Raw genomic sequence first — 21,730 nt, 5'->3', positions numbered from 1 at the left:
GAAAAAACCGAAAAAATTATATTTTGCTGTTTTTATTGCGGTTCGGTTCGGTTTTCGGTTTTGACAATGAAAACCCTAACCGAACCGAACCGAACCGGTTAAAAAAAAACAAATAAAACCAACCCCCCCCCCACCCCCCAACCCCCTCACAGCATAACCTAACCTAGCCGCCAACCCTCACATTCACTCTGCGCTCTCTACTTTCGAAACCCACTCCCAGTCTCGCAGCAGCCAGCACCTCCCACTCCCAACATGCGTGAACCCCTTCCTCCCACCATCTCCCTGCGCTAATGAACCCCTTCCTCTCACCACCTCCCAGCGCCACCGAACCCTTCCAGTCTTTCACACAGCGCCGCCGAACCTTTCGTCCCAGCACCTCCTCGCAGACAGCACCAGCCAACACCATCGTCGCAGAGCCAGCACCACCCGCGTCACCACCCACAGCATCGTTTCTGGCCTCGCGGAGACACGGATAGCAGCCGCCATCGAGTCAAGTCAGATAAGGAGCCTCCAATTTAGGTATTCAATTTTTGTTCAATAATCATTGATTCATTGTTGTTCAATTTCTGTTTCAGTGTATATTTGTTGCTAATTTTTGTTCATGGTTTAATTTATTGTTGATTTTTGTATATTGTTGTTCAATTTCCATTTCGGTATATATTTATTTGTTGCTGGTTTTTATTCATGGTTTAATTTATTTGTTGTTGATTTACTGAAATACTCATCTGACACTTGCTATTTACCACCACCACAACTAACAACAATAATACTAATAACAATAACAATCACTCATAAACAGATTTTGTTTTAAATAGTTAACATCAAGTAATTAGATGACATTGTTTAGGTTTTGTTCAGGAATTGCTGGTTATTGAATTATTGTTCAGTGTATTGAGATCAGCGTATTATTCAGTTTATTGTTAAGAATTTGGTATTGTTGGATTGCTGGTTATAAATTTCTGGGTTCTGGCCATGATCAAGAGTTCAACACAGCAGCTCCCAGTCTCCCACCACACCACTGACCCCAACATCATCATCGGTGATAACGGTAATTCCAATTATTTCCCCTGATTTTTATGATATAGCTTTTATGAATCTTATGATCAATTTATTATAATAATTGTTCAATTTTCTTAATTACCCCATGGGGTTCAGCTTTTCAATTGTTGAGAATTCTGGAAATTTTAATGCTTGATTCTTTTGTACGCGTGGCGCTTTTCCAGCTTCCATTTGGGATCTCTTTTTTAAGCTTATAGTTTCTCTGTGTTTTTATGATCTTATTTGGTGCATAAAATTAATATCGTAGCTGGATTGATTTGATGCTGATCCCATCTGGTTCCCAATTTTTCCCCCAATACCATTGACATCCAAAATATGAACTATTAATGCTTTTGCAGTTGTTCACAGCTTCTAATGACTAATCAACTTTTCATAATGTAATTATAGTAGTCACTTCATTAAAATTGTATAATATGGGAATTTTTGTTAAAACAAAAAAAAAATGTAAAACTTTGAGATTGTAATGGGCACTTCAGTATTACTTGTAATCCTAATTGCTAGAAACAATTAATATGAATCGAGGCACCAGTGACAAAGCTAATTGAAGTTGTAGTCTGTTTGTTTTCATTTCATATATGTATTGTGTTCAAAGTGTATATGTAATATTATGAGCAGTAGTTTATTTATGGAGAGAAGTTACTTATGTAGCCTTCTTGTTTTATTATTATAGGAGTTGGGAAGTCATGTCTTCTACTTCAATTCACTGGCAAGCGCTTTCAACCCGTCCATGACTTGAAAATTTATTTTTATCTTTCAGTTGTGTTGACTACTGAACTTTTAAACATCTTTAATTGTCGTATTTGAATTTCTTTTGTCGTTAAATTTCATTAGATCAAGACTTTGTTAGTTATTGTGTATTCGTGTTTGTCGTAGTCAATGATATGACTTTGTAAAATAGTATGGTAGTATTCTTTTTGAATTGATTGAAAAAAACCGAACAAACCGAACCAAATCAAACCGATTTTATTTGGTTTGGTTTGGTTCGGATGATCTTGAGAAAAAAACCGAACCAAACCGAACCGCAGTTTAATTAAACGATCGGATCGGATGACTTTTCTCTCAAAAACCGAACCAAGCCGCACCGCGAACACCCCTAGAGGGAAGTGTTACTTATATGATTAAATTTATTATCAAGTGGTCAGGGTGTATACAACAAATGAATATCCATCGATGTCTATTATATACTATAAAAATGCTCATAAGTCACAATAATTGAATCAATAAGTACAATGTGCGTTCAATTACTTCAAATTAATTTCCACCTTAAATAAGAATCATCCATTTAGTATAAAAAAATATTCATTTGTTTAACAAAAGAAACATCTGACGTAGATTTTTTCATATTGCACTCAACTCTTCAGGATGCCCCTGTAAAGTGAAAGCAAAACAAAGCATTTATGGTCAAGGTGTATGCAACAAATTAATAGCCAACTATGTCTATTGTATATTAACTATAAAAATGTTCATAAGTCACAACAATTGAATCAATAAATACAATATGAGTTCAATTACTTCAAAGTTAATTCCCTTATTAAATGATGATTCCTTTTAAAAGAATCATCTGATCTATTTAGTATAAAAAGAAACATCTATTTATTTAACAAAAGAAACATGTGAGGTAAATTTTTGCATAAACATTCAAGTTGCCTACAAGAAAAAAGATACTAAGTAAGACCAAAATAAAATACATTAAATTCTTAAAGTATTATAAAAATTCACAATTGTAACTCAGAAACATCTCAAAATATATCAAAAGTGTCACAAACGGTAACGTCATCACATGTAATATTATGATGGATTTTACTCTTTGCATGATTTTTAGGTGTCTAAACTTAAACCGAACTTTAAATTTGGCAAAATTAAACTAACTCTGGTATAATTTTTATCCCAAACTCGCAAATCACATTAAAAAGAAACCAGTGCAGCATGTGTACGCATTATCCATCAAAACAGGGAACATTAAACCAATAGCATAAATATTAGTAGCAACCACCCATTGAACGGAAAAGAACAATTCTATTGCAAATTTAAAAAAGCTGACATATCACAAATGAAACATTCACATGTTCGTTTATAAATATCATCTTTGTTAACGTGTTCAGTTTCTTGCAGCAATTTCATATAATTAAATTCACACCGAACTTCGAATAAATCAAAATTAAATTAAATCATAACTAATCTTTTAAAAAAAACAACAATCTTATGGTTAAAACAACATCCGTGATCATTTAGTAAGAACCATCCATTCACAAAAAAAGCAACATCCAATAAATTATAATTGAATCATATGTATACTCAACAACAATAGATATCCAATTCGCATGACTAGAAACATCCAATAATTGAAATCAGAGACAAATCCATTTATCAATCCAACAAAAATCAGAATATCTTAAGAACATCTAGTATCACAGAAAATCCTTTTTTAATTCCTACAATCAAAACTCTATTTTTAGAGAGAAGTAACATCCAACAACTCAAAATTCATATTATATGAATGTGTCATTATATGCATATGATCTGGTACAAAATCAACTTACAACTACTTTACTCATATCAAAATCAATCAAGTATAACACCCATGAATAAATTCTTACCGAGGAGTATTTTTCGGTGAGGCTTCATGGTGTGACCTAGAGGAGTCCAATGCAGGTCTCGTGGGGGCAGATCACGGGAGGTCACGCCGAGTGAATCGGATGATAAAGGAAGATTTCAATGGCGCGGTGACGACGACATGAAGTAGTAGCAGCGGTCTGGGGTGGGCTTCTGACTCCCCGCGGTTTCTCGCGCGTGGGCGGGATGGAGGCACTGCAGTGGCTCAATGCGAACTTCTGACTACCGCCGTTGCTTGCACGTGGATAGAACGGAAGCGTTGTGACGGTCTGGGGCGAGCTTCTGATGCATCGGTTGCTGCACGTGGACGGGACGGAGCTACTGCGGCCCTAGACTCCGGCTAGTAAACGCGTACGACGAACGTGGGAGGGAGGCATAGCCATTGGAGGGTTTTGGATGCTGCTGTAAGGAAATGGTGAAAAGTGAAGGTTAACTATGGTTAATTTGGTTACAGTGGGTAAATTTGGATGTTGCTTTTTGCTTATATGGCAAAATGGGCTTGGGGGTCCAACCCAATAGAAGTTGGCAGGAGTTGGCTGGACTCCCTCTTGGTTCCCTAACGGAATTGTAATTATTAACGTCTTATAACATTGCATGATTCGTTTACTTCAATGATATTAGCGCCTTATGCATGCTTTCTCATGGGCCACGTTTTATGGGCCATGTTTTCAAAAGAATGGTCTAAGGTTCAAAGCGTGGTCTAAACTTCAAAGCGTGTCAAAATTTTCTTTATATTTCTTTTGAGCTTGTTTTGTACTTTTTGCTTCTTTTTTTATTATTTCCTACAAAATTCATTAAATCAAAAGATCAAAGCAATATCCATCTTAAGCACCAAAACACTCCATAATTAAGCATTATGAATTAATTTTTATATGAAAAATCACACAAAAATACAACATGATGCGCATGCATTACAATACCAAACTTAAACTTTGCTTGATCTCAAGCAAATAAAGAATCATGCAATACAATTTGACAATCCAAGGTGAGAAGAGTAGCAATTAAATGTTCACGGTTGGCTATAGTTCACTATGCATGCAACAATCACAAAAGAAATTCAAATGATTAATGTTTCTATCTAGCTCACTTTATGAAATCTTTTCTTTATATTCCTTCCTTGAAATAAGCTTTTCATCTTTTTCTTAGCTTAGCTTCTTGGGTGCTTTGCACCATTTGTTTTTACCTTCGATTCTAAATGCTTTGTTTTCAAGTATTACTACTTGATACATAAGCACCACAAGCATGTAATTAGAGAATGATTTAAGCTCATTTGTTTCTTTTCTTTAATCTCTAACCATTGATGCTTAGAGCCTTGAGCTTTGAGAGAGTGCTTTACACTTGAGCTTAGCCTTGACTCTAAATATTTTGTTTTCAATCTTTTTTGCTTGATACATAAACACCACAAGCACTTGACTAATGATTTGTCATTGGTACTCAGCACCTTCAACTTTCTCATTCTTTTCCTTTTTTTTTACTTGATTTAATTGATTTGCTTCTTCAAGGTTTTCAAAATTTCAAAAATTTCATAAAATGTTCTAGATGAAAGCTTTAATTAAACAAATTCAAATATAATTGAGAAAAAATAGTCTTGCTAGCCTCCCAATATTTATATGGTCATGCTAGCTTCTTCTTTAATTACCTTATTTATTTATGATCATGATACTTTAATTGCTTTGACTTACAAATTTCAAGATGGTAATTATAATGTAAAAGCAAAATATTACGTGTACAATTCAAATCAAACTATACTTATCAAGAAGGAAGAACACACATATGCATATAGAAGAAATAGAAGACAATCATGCAATTGAATATACAGGGAACAAATGAGAGAAAAAGGAACTTAACTATAAGACCCGGTTAATTAATGGCTAATTAACCCATAAATGAGAATTTATTCTAGAAAGCCCTAAATGTGATTTTTATAACTAAATGTGATAGAGGAGATTGAGACGAGAATTTTGGTACCAATTTTATAGAATTCGGACCAAGATTCGACCGAACGGGCTAAACCGGGCCAACCGGATCCAAAGTGGGCCCTTGGCCCAACTAAACTAAACCAAAACCCTAGTTTTCAGCATTCTCTCTCCTCATTAAACAAACACATTGGCATAATGGTGGAGAGGAAGGGAAGAACACTCTCTCAAGTTCTCTCCCTTGGTTGATCTTCAAACCACCATAACTTTTGATCTAGAGCTCCGATTGCCGCACCGTTTGCGGCCACGCGTTCACCGCGGAGAGCTATACAAAACCCATACAATCAATCTCGAGGTAAGCCATATTTTTCTCTTCGAATTTCCAGCCTTGTTTTCGAGTTTCATGAGAAAAAGTGTTGAGATTTTGGGCTCTTTGATGTTATAGGACCCAACTCTTTTGAAGGAGAAGGTTAATCTTGTCTCCTTGGATCTTGGGTGTGGTAAGATTCTCAACCCTAGTGTAATTTGTTGTTCTATGGTGTTTGGGTATTGAGATGTTGTGTATGGGTATGATGGTTGTGGCTTAGGTTGTGTATATGTGAATATTGAAGCTTGATTGGTGATTTTGGAAAGCTTAAAAAGGGATTTGGTGGTGAAAAATCTGTTCTTGGAGGTGTTGAGGCCTTGAGAGCTTGAGGAAAAGTGGTTTGGAAGTGCTCCGGTTGAGCTTGGGAAATCAGCTAAGGTATGGTCTCGGTTTCTCGTATCTAATATGTAATGTGGTAGAAAATACTTAGGCTAGAGGCCCTAAGATAGGCATTGAATTGTTGATGTTGTTGGATGGTTGAAATATATGATGTGGCCATATATGTGATGATGATTATTGATGCCTTGATGGTATGATGTATGAGAAATATGCATGTTGTGATATATGCTTGATGATTGTTATGGTTAAATTGTGGATTGAACCATGTTGATGGTGAGTATGATATTGATTGTGTACAATGATGATTTATTGGAATTGGTGTTATTGAAAATTGGCATGAAGAAGAGTATATGGTATGTCAATATGTTTGAGTTTGAGGCACTTGGGGGAAGTGAGTTAAAATGATGGGATAATGATTTTGTAAATTGTGGTAATGTGTCAATGTGTGAGTTGAGGAGGCTTGATGTTGAATTTGATATATTTTGATTGACTTCAAAGAAAAAGGATGAAATTGGCATGTTTTGATTGATTTTGAAAAGAGTTGAAAATGACTTGTTTTGAAAATGGCACTTTGTGGTTTTGTATGAAAAACATGGTTTTTGGGAATACTTTGACGGGACATAACTTGGACTACGGATCTCCTTTTTGTGCCAAATCTATTTAGAAATGAAATTGGATCCGGGATGTTCAGGTCGTTCGAAGAACGGGTGAAAAACGATTTAAAATGAGAAAGTTATACCCGTTGGAAGATTGGGGTTTGAATTTGTGAATTCTGCAGCTTTTAACTTAGAAACTTTTTAGCAGAATGACCCTTCGCGAGTAGGCGCACTTGTCGCGTACGCGCCGTTCTTCCAGAAAACGCCACCCACGCGTGCGCGTGGTGTGCGCGGGCGCGCCGATGTGCTGCACCCAATGCCTAGTTATTTTCCAGAGAGTTGTGCCAGAATTGTGCATGTTTTGTGCTTGGGGCACGAGAGTACCCACGCGTACGCGTGGCTGACGCGTGCGCGTCGCTTGGCAATTTTTCAATTCACGCATTAGCGTGCATGACGCATACGCGTCGATGAGTTTTGTGGCCATCCACGCGTGCGCGTGGAGTGCGTGTATGCGTGGCCCTGTTTTCATCACAAAGTTGATTTTTGAGTTTTAAAAGCCAAATCTCATACTTCTAAGCCTCCGATCTCACCACTTATGTCTTAAATCATTATGATATGCCTAGCAATTAGAAAAGAAGCTAGGGGATGTGGTAACTTGCGAGTGATGCAAGGGAAAAAGGAATGATCAATGAGGATCAAAGATGATTATGTGAGAGGCGGAGGATGGCGGTGGAAGTGCTTGTTATGCCATGGGCCGAAGGGCCGTAATTGTTGATGAATTGGCTGGTTATGGATTTAACCGTGAGTTGGATGGCTAGATTATTGCCGTGTTACGGCGGAGCTATGATTATGGCTAAGTATAAATGCATATATACTGTTGAATGAATTGTGAATGTTGCACTTCCACTGTTGGAGATGAGAGTTTCCCTGGAAGGAAGCAGTGACTAGCCACCACGTGCTCCAGGTTGAAACTCGAAGCTCTTTTGACCCTATGTCGTAAGGGTGGCCAGGCCTTGTGAAAGCCCCGGATGAGCTCGCCCGGTAAATATTCACCAGTGAAGGTGATGGATATAGATCATGATTATGATCAAGTTTATGATGAGTATAACTCGAGTTGGGGATGCGCGACAGAGGGACAGTCCAATGGTTAGCTACCAGGACTTGTCGGGTTGGCTATATAACCGACATATGTTATCATCAGCCACTAGGGACAGGCATTCATCATATGCATACTATATGAATCGTTTGAGATTGCCTATTTGATTGCATATTACTTGCTAATTGTCTAAATGCCTTATTTGTTCCTATTTGTATATTCCTTGTTTGATATAACTGTGTTTGCTACATTATACTCCTGCTGGTGGTTGGGAGGTGTGAAGGAATTAGAAAGGGAAGTATTAGTTAGACTGAAGAATCTTTAGTCAGTCGCCACATATGGTTTAGCTTGTTTATAAGCTTTGATATTATCTGGAGGAAGTTCTAGGATTGCCTTTGGCTTTCCTCTATTATTATGTATTATATATGTGGAAGCTGTTACCATGCTGGGGACCTCTGGTTCTCACCCATGCGGATTTTGTGGTTTTCAGATGCAGGACGTGAGGTTTCCCGTTGAGGCATGCTGGAGACTTCTGGATTAGCGAAGATCCTTTGTTCTTGGGGACTCTGTTTTAGTTTATATATTTTGCTTAGATACTTTTATCTCCATTAAATAATACAAACTGTGATGACTTCTCTTATAGGAGATTTTGGAGAATAGGTTTTATGGATTTGTGTCCTTTTGGGTTTCCTTTGGGGTTTCCTTATTTTATCATATGTATATATTGCTATGCTCAGACCGGTTATCGTCGCAGCCGAATTTTGAGTCTTGATATTCCTGTTTTTGACACTCCTTTGTATATATATATAATATCGCGTTGGTTTATCCTTGTTCGTTACGTTATCGATCGGAGTGTTGCGCTTTCGAGTTGCAATTTTTGTTTACCTTTTTTCCTACAAAGGCTCCTAGTTATAATCACTCATTCATACTACTATACGTACTAAATTTTTATTTTAGAGGTCGTAATACCTTGCCATCTCTGAATTATGACTTAAGCATAAGACTCTGTATGGTAGGGTGTTACATTATGGTATCAGAGCAGTTCGTTCCTGTAGAGCCTGAGGGATGGACTGACTATGCTTTTGTGCATTCTCTGTGTGTGTGTGTGTTATGTGCTATTAGTATATCTGCTTGATATAATTGGCATAAACGTTTAATGCATTTGGGACTTTGAAGCACTAGACTTTCGATATTGAGACTGATCAACTTAATATCGATTGTTGGGTGTGTATAGGGACCAGATGGCGCCTCGTGGATGCGGTAAAGGCCGTGGAAGGAGTCGTACTCATGCTCGTGCGCCGGAGACTAACCCTAATGACCCGGTGAATTTTATGACAGCGTTGGAGAATATGGCTGCTGCTATGCAAGCCATTGCTGAGGCTCTTGGTCAACAGATGAACAACCATGGCAATGATGGAGGTAGAGTTCAGGGCCTGATGACACTGACAAACTTTTTGAAGGTTAATCCACCTAAGTTCAAGGGAATCGCTAGCCCGACTGAGGCTGATACATGGTTTCAGGCTATAGAGCGAGCACTGCAAGCACAAGTGGTACCTGAAGGACAGCGTGTCAAGTTCGCTACCTCTATGCTCACCGGTGAAGCGTCGCATTGGTGGCAAGGTATCCGACGTCTTCTATAGCAGGGTGATGACTATATCACCTGAAATATCTTCCAGGAGGAGTTCTATAAGAAGTACTTTCCAACTTCTGCTAGGACGGCTAAGGAACTTGAGTTACTACAGCTGAAGCAGGGTACCATGTCCGTATTAGAGTATACTGACAAGTCCGAAGAGCTGTTCAGGTTCTCTCGTATGTGCCAAGGGACTCCGGTGGAATATGAGGAATGGAAGTGTGTTAAGTATGAAGGAGGACTCCGGAGCGATATATTTAGTTCAGTGGGACCAATGGAGATTAGGACTTTCTCCGAGTTGGTAAACAAGTGTAGGGTTGCTGAAGAGTGTGTAAAAAGGGCAACCGCTGAGAAAGGGAGTCACAAAAAATCATTCCTGCAGAACCGAGGGAAGAACTTTGCACCTAGAGGTCCGCCTTTCAAGAGGGGAAGCTCTTTCAGGAGGCCCAACAACAACAACTCCCAAGGGAAGAAGTTTGGGAAGCAGCCTCAGAATGATCAAGCTTGTACTAGATGTGGGAGTCACCATCCGGGAGCACCATGCAAGGCCGGATGGGATTTGTGCTATAATTGTGGAAAGGCGGGGCATAAAGCCGCAAGTTGTCCGGAGAAGCAGAAACAAGGTGCTGGGAAGGCACAACAGACTGGTCGGGTGTTCACCACCTCAGCTATAGGTGCCGAGGGATCTGAGACACTTATTCGAGGTAACTATGAAATGGCTGGTCAAACTTTAAATGCTTTATTTGATTCGGGAGCATCACATTCATTCATTGCATTTGAGAAAGCCCATGAGTTAGGATTGAAGATTGTAACCTTAGGTTATGACCTAAAAGTGTATAACGCTACCCATGAGGCCATGGTAACTAGGCTAGGATGCCCGAAAGTTTCCTTTAGGTTCAAGCAGCATGATTTTGTTCATAATTTAGTCTGCTTGCCGATGATCGGTCTTGATCTTATCTTGGGATTGGACTGGTTATCTGAGAACCATGTCCTGCTTGATTGTTCTACAAAATCGGTGTACTTTATGCCAGAAGATACAAAAGGGCCAATCGTGGTGAATAATTAATACTTGAATTTGATGATGGTGAACTGTTCTAGAATCGAATGTCAGGGTATCCTGTTGTTAACCGCGGGTGTTTCGGGTGATGATCAAAGGTTGGAGCAGATTTCGGTTGTGTGTGAGTTTCTCGAAGTGTTTCTCGATGATATTGATGAGTTTCCACCTAACCGAGAGGTTGAGTTTGCTATTGAATTGGTGCCCGGGGCGGGACCAATCTCAAGTGCTCCTTATAGGATGTCACCGTTAGAGATGGACGAGCTAAAGTTGCAGTTAGAGGATTTGTTGGGTAAGAATTTTATACGACCAAGTGTCTCTCCGTGGGGTGCGCTAGTGTTACTGGTAAAGAAGAAGGATGGGAGTATGCGGCTCTGTGTGGATTACAGGCAGCTAAACAAGGTCACAATAAAGAATAAGTACCCATTACCGATAATTGATGATCTCATGGATCAGTTACAAGGAGCTGGAGTTTTCTCCAAGATCGATTTGTGATCCAGTTATCACCAGATAAGGGTGAGGGGTGAGGATATCCCTAAGACCGCTTTCAGGACTCGTTATGGTCATTACGAGTACACTGTAATGTCTTTTGGATTGACGAACGCTCCTGCAGTGTTTATGGATTACATGAATAGAGTTTTCCGTCTGTTTCTAGATAAATTCGTTGTTGTCTTCATTGATGACATACTGATTTATTCCAAGACTGAGGAAGAGCATGCGGAACACTTGAGGACCGTGTTGCAGATTCTAAAGGAAAAGAAACTCTATGCAAAACTGTCTAAATGTGAGTTTTGGAAGAGTGAGGTGAAGTTTTTGGGTCACGTGGTGATTAAGAAGGGAATAGCCGTAGATCCAACTATGGTGGAGGCTGTGATGGATTGGAAGCAACCAACCACCGTAACGGAGATAAGGAGTTTTCTGGGCTTAGCTGGCTATTACCGAAGGTTTATCAAGGGCTTTTCACAGATAGCCTTGCCAATGACAAAGTTAACCCGCAAAGACACTTCGTTTGTTTGGACTCCTGAGTGCGAGGAGAGCTTTCAGACATTGAAGAAAAAGTTGACCACTACACCTGTGTTAGTGTTACCTGAGCCGAACGAGCCTTTTGAGGTGTACTGTGATGCCTCATTAAAAGGGTCTAGGGTGCGTGCTGATGCAGCATCATAATGCTTCAAGAGGAGAAGTTGCTCAAGGGATTCGAGAGTCTAAAAATTGGTGCTCGAGAAGTATCCGGAACCTTGTGTTTGAGCCGATTAGAAATCTCAAGTGACTTTAAGTCCGAACTCCTAAAGACTCATCAAAATGATGAAGCGTTATGGAAGGTGTTACCGGCTATTGAGCAAGAAAAATAGTGGAGAGTGTCGGAAGAAAAAGATGGGTTATGGAGATTCAATGGTAGGATCATTGTGCCGGATGTTAGCACTTTGAGGCAAGATATCTTAAAGGAGGCACACAAAAGCGGATTCTCCATTCACCCGGGAAGTACTAAGATGTACCATGATTTAAAGGCGATGTTCTGGTGGTCGGGTATGAAGAATGATGTGACAAAATATGTTTCAAAGTGCTTAACTTGTCAAAAGGTAAAGATTGAACATCAAAGACCTTCCGGGATGTTGCAACCTTTAGAGATTCCACAATGGAAGTGGGAAAGTATTGCAATGGACTTCGTGTCAGGATTGCCAAGGACTAGGGCTGGTTTTGATGCTATCTGGGTGATTGTGGACCGACTGACGAAGTCATCTCACTTTTTACCCATTCGTATGACTTACACCCTTGAGGAGCTAGCACAGTTATACATAAAGGAGATTGTGAGACTTCATGGTGTACCTACTACTATAATCTTTGATAGAGATATTCGTTTCACTTCAAGGTTTTAGGGTGCATTTCAGAAAGCTTTTGGAACCCGATTAAGCTTGAGTACGGCTTACCATCCTCAAACAGATGGTCAATCCGAGAGGACGATCCAAACACTAGAGGATATGTTGAGAGCTTGTGTTTTGGACCAACCAGCGAGTTGGGATCAGTATATGCCATTAGTGGAGTTTGCATACAATAATAGTTATCATGCGAGCATCGGAATGGCTCCGTATGAGGCCTTGTATGGGAGGAAATGTCAATCTCCGCTATGTTGGTATGAAGCTGGAGAGAAAGGCTTGTTGGGGCCGGAAATGATAGCTGAGACTACTGAACAAGTCAAGAAAATCCGAGATAGGATGCTTACGATGCAGAGTCGTCAAAAGAGTTACGCCGATTAGAGGCGAAAGCCCTTAGAATTTGAGGAAGGAGACCATGTCTTCCTTAAGGTTACTCCGACCTCGGGAGTAGGTAGGGCGATTAAAGCAAAGAAGTTGAATCCTCGATACATTGGTCCATTTCAAATCCTGGAGAGGGTTGGACCGGTGGCGTATCGGATGGCTCTACCACCTCATCTTTCGAACCTGCACGACGTGTTTCACGTGTCACAGCTTCGGAAGCACACTCCTAATGCTAGCCATGTGTTAGAACCTGAGTCGGTTCAGTTAAGAGAAGATTTGACGCTTCCAGTGGCTCCAGTCAGGATTGATGATACTAGTATCAAACGGTTGAGTGGAAAAGAGGTTTCATTAGTCAAAGTGGCATGGAGTCGAGGCGGTGTTGAGGAACACACTTGGGAACTTGAGTCGGAGATGCAAACAGATTATCCGCACTTATTCTCAGGTATTTGCATTTGAATTTTGTGGGCAAAATTTCCAATTAGGTGGGTAGAATGTAAGACCCGGTTAATTAACGGCTAATTAACCCATAAATGAGAATTTATTCTAGAAAGCCCTAAATGTAATTTTTATGGCTAAATGTGATAGAGGAGATTGAGACGAGAATTTTGGTACTAATTTTATAGAATTCGGACCAAAATTGGACCGAACGGGCCAAACCGGGCCAACCGGACCCAAAGTGGGCCCTTGGCCCAACTAAAATAAACCAAAACCCTAGTTTTCAGCATTCTCTCTCCTCATTAAACAAACACATTGGCATAATGGTGGAGAGGAAGGGAAGAACACTCTCTCAAGTTCTCTCCCTTGGTTGATCTTCAAACCACCATAACTTTTGATCTAGAGCTCCGATTATCGCACCGTTTGTGGCCACGCATTCACCGCAGAGAGCTTTACAAAGCCCATACAATTAATCTCGAGGTAAGCCATGTTTTGCTCTTCGAATTTCCAGCCTTGTTTTCGAGTTTCATGAGCAAAAATGTTGAGATTTTGGGCTCTTTGATGTTATAGGACCCAACTCTCTTGAAGGAGAAGGTTAATCTTGTCTCCTTGGACCTTGGGTGTGGTAAGATTCTCAACCTTAGTGTAATTTATTGTTCTATGGTGTTTGGGTATTGAGATGTTGTGTATGGGTGTGATGGTTGTGGCTTAGGTTGTGTATATGTGAATATTGAAGCTTGATTGGTGATTTTGGAAGGCTTAAAAAGGGATTTGGTGGTGAAAAATCTGTTCTTGGAGGTGTTGAGGCCTTGAGAGCTTGAGGAAAAGTGGTTTGGAAGTGCTCCGGTTGAGCTTGGGAAATCGGCTAAGGTATGGTCTCGGTTTCTCGTATCTAATATGTAATGTGGTAGGAAATACTTAGGCTAGAGGCCCTAAGATAGGCATTGAATTGTTGATGTTGTTGGATGGTTGAAATATATGATGTGGTCATATATGTGATGATGATTATTGATGCCTTGATAGTATGATGTATGAAAAATATGCATGTTGTGATATATGCTTGATGATTGGTTATGTTTGAATTGTGGATTGAACCATGTTGATGGTGAGTATGATATTGATTGTGTACAATGATGATTTATTGGAATTGGTGTTGTTGAAAATTGGCATGAGGAAGAGTATATGATATGTCAATGTGTTTGAGTTTGAGCCACTTGGGGGAAGTGGGTTAAAATGATGGGATAGTGATTTTGTAAATTATGGTAATGTGTCAATGTGTGAGTTGAGGAGGCTTGATGTTGAATTTGATATATTTTGATTGACTTCAAAGAAAAGGGATGAAATTGGCATGTTTTGATTGATTTTGAAAGAGTTGAAAATGACTTGTTTTGAAAATGGCACTTTGTGGTTTTGTATGAAAAATATGGTTTTTGGGCATACTTTAACGGGATATAACTTGAACTACGGATCTCCTTTTTGTGCCAAATCTGTTTAGAAATGAAATTGGATCTGGGATTTCCAGGCCATTCGAAGAACGGGTGAAAAACGATTTAAAATAAGAAATTTATGCCTGTTGGAAGATTAGGGTTTGAATTTGTGAATTCTGTAGCTTTTAACTTAGAAAATTTTTAGCAGAATGACCCTTCGCGCGTAGGCCCTGTTTTCATCCCAAAGTTGATTTTTGAGTTTTAAAAGCCAAATCTCATACTTCTAAGCCTCCGATCTCACCACTTATGTCTTAAATCATTATGATATGCCTAGCAATTAGAAAAGGAGCTAGGGGATGTGGTAACTTGTGAGTGAAGCAAGGGAAAAAAGAATGATCAATGAGGATCAAAGATGATTGTGTGAGAGGCGGAGGATGGCGGTGGAAGTGCTTGTTATGCCATGGGCCGAATGGCCGTAATTGTTGATGAATTGGCTGGTTATGGATTTAACCATGAGCCGGATGGCTAAATTATTGCCGTGTTACGGCGGAGCCATGATTATGGCTAAGTATAAATGCATATATGCTATTGAATGAATTGTGAATGTTGCACTTCCACTGTTGGAGATGAGAGTTCCTCTGGGAGGAAGCAGTGGCTAGCCACCACGTGCTCCAGGTTGAGACTCGAAGCTCTTTTGACCCTATGTCGTAAGGGTGGCCGGGCACTGTGAAAGCCCCGGATGAGCTCGCCCCCGTAAATATTCACCAGTGAAGGTGATGGATATGGATCATGATTATGATCAATTTTATGATGAGTATAACTCGAGTTGGGGATGCGCGACAGAGGGACAGTCCAATGATTAGCTACCAGGACTTGTCGGGTTGGCTCTATAACCGACAGATGATATCATCAGCCACTTGGGACAGGCATTCATCATATGCATACTATATGAATTGTTTGAGATTGCCTATTTGACTGCATATTACTTGCTAATTGTCTAAATACCTTATTTGTTCCTATTTGTATATTCCTTGTTTGATATAATTGTGTTTGCTACATTATACTTCTGCTGGTGGTTGGGAGGTGTGAAGGAATTGGAAAGGGAAGTATTAGTTAGACTAAAGAATCTTTAGTCAGTCGCCACATATGGTTTAGCTTGTTTATAAGCTTTGATATTATCTGGAGAAAGTTCTAGGATTGCCTTTGGCTTTTCTCTATTATTATGTATTATATATGTGGAAGCTGTTACCATGCTGGGGACCTCTGGTTCTCACCCATGCGGATTTTGTGGTTTTCAGATGCAGGACGTGAGGTTTCTCGCTGAGGCATGCTGGAGACTTCTGGATTAGCGAAGATCCTTTGTTCTTGGGGACTCTGTTTTAGTTTATATGTTTTGCTTAGATACTTTTATCTCCATTAAATAATACAAACTGTGATGACTCCTCTTATAGGAGATTTTGGAGGATAGGTTTTATGGATTTGTGTCCCTTTGGGTTTCCTTTGGGGTTTCCTTATTTTATCATATGTATATATTGCTATGCTCAAACCGGTTATCTTCGCAGCCGGATTTTGAGTCTTGATATTCCTGTTTTTGACACTCCTTTGTATATATATAATCTCGCGTTGGTTTATCCTTGTTCGTTACGTTATCGATCGAAGTGTTGCGCTTTCGAGTTGCGATTTTTGTTTACCCCTTTTCCTACAAAGGCTCCTAGTTATAATCACTCATTCATACTACTATACGTACTAAATTTTTATTTTAGAGGTCGTAATACCTTGCCATCTCTGAATTATGACTTAAGCATAAGACTCTGTATGGTAGGATGTTACATTAACCACTTTGTAGATCTTCATCATTGTTATTATCATTTTCCTCCTATTCTTTCCCTTCCACACCAAACTTAGAATGATTGTTTGTCCTCAAGCAACAAATAAAACAGTGGTGATAGAATTTATGATTAATCATAAATGTCTTCAAGAAGAGATGTGAGTAGTGCATGTGTTTAAGCAAGTAAAATTAAAGATAGCAATAAAGACACAAGAAACATAGATAATGTGATTGCATTAATAAGTGGATTGTTCATGGTATATTATGTAAAAACCGTAATTAATTAACCACTTAATCTCTTAATTTAATTGCCCAAAATAAGTTCCAAAAATTTAGAATGTTAATTAAAAATTTTAAATATGATTTTTAGTTTTGGTAAATTTTTTGAGTTGAAAAATATATTTTTGATAATTTTTAATATTTTTTTGAATTATTGCATCCATCTAATTTACCGCGTTTAGGAATTAATTAATGAAGAAATACAAATCAAAATTCAAAATACACACCATGTTTGTGATCAAAAGTTCAAAACTTAACCATCATTTACCATTAGTTCTGACTATACTATATATATATATTAGTCACCAAAAAAAAAATAAAAATTGGTGATAATAAATTAGTAAAAAAACTAATAAAACCGGTAAAAAAAACTAGCAAACTTGGGAGTTAGTAGTATTTTTTATTCAAAATCTAGTTCAACAATAAAAATAAAATAAAATGATATTTTATGCAACAAAAAACTATTTTATCATGTCTAATTTAACTATAATTAAATTTTGGTAAAATCTTTAAATTTTTGAATTGATTAATTTTCATAATCAGTGTAATTTTCATAACCTTATTATAAAGTTGGACAAAGATGAAAATTGACAAAGACAAGTGTTATTTTAGGTTTGCCCTACTTAAATTAATTATACTACTATTATATTTAGGCACGCAGTAATTATATGTTAGAAATTTAGGAAGCAGATTGCAAGTTGTGGACTGCAAATTAGGTACAATGAACATGTCAAAAATAGGCAAAGATGAGTCGTACAAAGTGCATTGTCACGAATCTAAGGTTTTTAATTAATTATTGTTATAATTTCAGACAGAGGATCTAGTGAATTTGGTCAAAATTTGGCTTTGTAATTGTTAAATTAGTTGTACCCACTTTCATTCTTTTGTTTCGTGCTTCGGTGCTTCCCTTTAAACGCTCAAATTTTGTAATCCATTGAAGATATAAAAGGATTCATGAATCTAGCCAACATACCTGTAAGTAAATATTATTGAGGCAATGTACACGGGCATTTGATCATTTTTAAAAAAGAATATACTGTACTAACTTGTAATTTTGTAATTAATTAATACACTACTACTTGCTTAACTACCACTAGGTGCCATTTGCAAATATTAAATAAGATATATTTAAATTATTTAAACAAATTTTTTATTGTTAGATTTGTTATCTATTATTATGATTTCTATTTTTTCTTTTCGATGGTTTTAAATGCTTAGAGATATAGAAGTTATTATTAGTAATTTTTTTACATAAGAAATAACATTTATTTATAAAATTAGCCAAACGATACTTACAGAAAATAAAAAATATTAGTTTTATTAAAAAATATTTAATGAGTAAAAACAAAAAAAATAGTATCGTTTGTTTTTTATTGATAGATAATATTAGTGAATGCTGTTGTGAAATAAATAAAAGATGGTAAGTTATATGGTACAGATTAATACATACAGATTGAAGAATTTGTTGACAAGTGGCAAGAACCTTGATTGCAGGGAACAGGCTTGGCAGAGCTCTGAAAGCCTGTCTCCCTTGAGTGTGGAAGTGCTAGCCGGCTAATGAACACAGGCAAGAAGAAGCCAAGTTTACAGAACCCCAATTGGATTTCTGGAACTAGGATGGGCCAGTGTTTTTTGGTTTTTGTTTTTGGGCATCTTGGTAGCATCAGGAATGGCATGAGGAGGCTTTGTGAGCCGTGTACAGTGTTTGTGGAGAATGATGTGCGTTTTATTTTTTTTTCGTTCGAGTCTTGAGTGGGGTTCCAATTGGGTTGGATGGGATTTTGTTTCAGGTAATTTTTTTTGGGCTGAGGCCAAGACCAGGAAAAAGTAACAGTTGTAAAAAGAATGTAGCAGGCGCCATTTTATTAAAAATGAAAACCCTAACCCCAGTTCATCACACGTAGAAGCAGTAACGTCAACCCCTTCTTTGGTATGAAACGGTCCGGCCTTTATGGTAAGTCGTGGCCCTTATCTTCTGGGATTCAGAGTATTTTAATTTGTGCGTTATTTATCTTGTAATGCTGTGTGTTTCGGTTTAGGATTTATTGTTTGATTAATTGTGAAATGAGGTTATGAGTGGCGGAGAGATCGGATAAAGAGTAAAAAATCCGGAGCGCTGATGAGGGCGATTGCCGTTTGGACGTGTACTGAGGAGGGATTTCTGAAGTTGGCATACACTAGAACTGGAGAAAAGGTATGTTAAACCAGCGATGTTTCTGCAAATATGTTAATCTTGGTAATGAAGGAGGTGGAAGGTATGTCCAACCTATTTATTTATTTTATTTTATATATCTATTTTTATTATGGGGTGTTGTTCGACTGTATGGGATGACTATATGTCCAACCTATTTTTGTTTGGAAAAGTATAGGGTACCAACATATTATTTGCCAACTTATTACCAACAATGATTAATTATTATATTTTAAACACATATATAATAAGACACATCCAAAAAATATATCTATAAAGACACTTTTATTGAACACAGCTATAAAAAAGATATTTTTATTAAACACATCCACAAAGACACTTCCATTAAACACACTTATAAATAAGAGTTGGCAGATGTTGGCAGAAATGTTATTGGTAACGTAGCGGGATTGTTTTTATTTTATTTTTTTGCTGGTGCTTTGTTACTTCAGTTAGATACGAAGTGAAAACTTATTGTTGATCAGTCCAGGTAATTTGACCAATTCCATACTGTTCTCGGGACTCTGATATTTATAAGTTGGAGAAACAATTCTAATCCTAAATTTATCTAAATAATTTTTTTAAATACTAAAAAGAAATTTTTGCATGTATGAATTGCCAACGTGAGTCACCGTGAAGCTTGCATGATGTTGTGTTGCTAAATTTGGCCCATTATACCGTTATTGTTTTTTGTTACTGATGGTAGGAAGGGCCGAAGGTGTCATATATGATATTGAAGGTACGACATCACTGATCCAGTTAAGTTAAGAAAAGTCATTAAAACTGCGAAATTCATGTCATTAAATTTCTCTATGAAAAGTAATAAGTCTACATGTACAAAATTCAAGCATGATCAGTATTGGTAAGCCACCGGATTTACATGAGAATAATTGAATGCTAGCAAAGCACACACTATCATGTTGTCTAATTGAGAATGCTACGTATTAGTTTAAAAAAACAAATGGTTTGATGATTGATGATTGTTACTGTAGTTGGTTATTGTTGTCCATGTTCATGGGGTAGTGGATTATTCATAGTCCTTAGTAATTGGATTTTCTGTTTCTGATTACCTTTCCGATCCCTCCGCATTGTAATGCTTTGTCTCTAACCCAACGGAATCACGCGAAGACCAATTTAAGACAGAAGAGCAACTCCAAATTTGTTGAGGCGGCTCGTGGTTCCCTCCTCCTATCCCTAGTCATGAATTGGTTTGTATTTTAATAATTTCTATTGCGTACAAAGTTATTGTGGATAAAAATAATTTTTTTCCTTTCGAATTCTAATTATAAGGATTGGCAAAATTAAAAAATTATAAGTTCAAGCTTAAGATGCACAGTGAAAAAGATTGAAGTGTGTAAAAAAATTTGCATTGTTGCTTAAAATGCCAAGTTTTAACATTAAACAAATGCTAAATTTAAACAATTTGCAGACAAAGGTATCATGAAACCTGAGCATAATAATGGTAAGATAGAAGATACAACTATGACCCCCATAAAAAAGAATCATCTTTAAGACTCAATTATAGTTCAGATAATTCATAAGACGCCACATAATTAGTTGTGTAGTTATGTTTAATATAAGTCATAGTGATATCTCCTAAATATTGATTATGATGCTGCTTTTAAATTTGTGTTCCAAGAGAAAAGAAAGACAGTTTTTATGTTTTTCTTTCATTAGTATATACTCATATAGCATCCTATATACATGTTCTAACTACAACAATACACACAAAAATCCACTCTCCTAATCACATGACTACACATGTAAATTTACACAACGCATCATGTCATGTAAATAGTTTGTTGACCAAAAAAAAGCAAAATAATCACTCAGAATTTGTTTAAATTGATTAATTCCAGTTCAAATTATTTCATCAATAAAAAGTCGTTAGAATAGAGAATACTGTTGTATGGTTAAGTTTTCTGTGCCTTTTGTTAGTAATTATTTGAGTACGTGCTGCGGTAAAGTCGGATAGTTTTAAAGAATTGTTGGAGAGGGTTGTCGGATCCGTTATCGGTGAAGGTAGCAGCTGGGAAGGAATAAAAGTAAAATGGAGTAAGAAAGAGGATGTTAGTATTTGGTTTAATGAATGTTGGTAGGGTACTGTAAAGTTATTGGGTTTAGGGCGTCAGTATTTTGTGATTTTTAATTGTTTTGGTGGATCTAAATTTAAGTTCTTGGTGATCCATTCAAGTGACTCGGAGATTGATAATTTGAGTTTGATTTGTTTCCATGATGATCACCACCTTGTGGGAAATAATTTTCCGAGTCATATGGGGGTGAGCATTATGGAAACTTCTCAAACTTGAGTGATCAATCTCCGAAGTATTCGAACAGATCACCATGAGATTAAATTTAGATTCACCATAATATTTAAAAATTACAAAATATTGATGCTTTAACCTGTATAGCTCTACAATTCCTTGCCAAGCTACATTCAGCCAAACACTATCATCTTCTTTCTTGATCCATTTTGCTTTTATTCCATCCGCGGCAGAAAAATCCAACGATATCGGATTTGATAATCCTTTCCAGTAATTCTGTTAAAAAAACGACGGGAAATATTGTAGTCGGCAGCACGTCTTAAATAAGATATTAACAGTTGACAAAGAAGATGTAAATATTAACTGGAGTGATGATGATGT

At 37.6% G+C, this 21,730-nt stretch overlaps 1 long non-coding RNA gene across 2 annotated transcripts; it reads left to right on the top strand.

Annotated features, from left to right (window-relative positions):
• Positions 1 to 29: 29 nt before the first annotated feature.
• LOC107473640 (uncharacterized) lies at positions 30 to 1,954 on the top strand. 2 transcript variants are annotated; one of them, XR_001589061.3, is made up of 3 exons: positions 30 to 519; positions 848 to 1,048; positions 1,730 to 1,954. It is a non-coding gene; the product is annotated as an uncharacterized LOC107473640 (long non-coding RNA). The 2 variants fall into 2 exon arrangements; XR_001589062.3 differs by having other exon boundaries at positions 34 to 519; positions 859 to 1,048.
• Positions 1,955 to 21,730: the final 19,776 nt, after the last annotated feature.

This window comes from Arachis duranensis, chromosome 2 (genome assembly GCF_000817695.3).
Source record: "Arachis duranensis cultivar V14167 chromosome 2, aradu.V14167.gnm2.J7QH, whole genome shotgun sequence".
Lineage (NCBI taxonomy): Eukaryota > Viridiplantae > Streptophyta > Magnoliopsida > Fabales > Fabaceae > Arachis > Arachis duranensis.
This window is presented reverse-complemented; position numbering and strand designations above follow the sequence as displayed.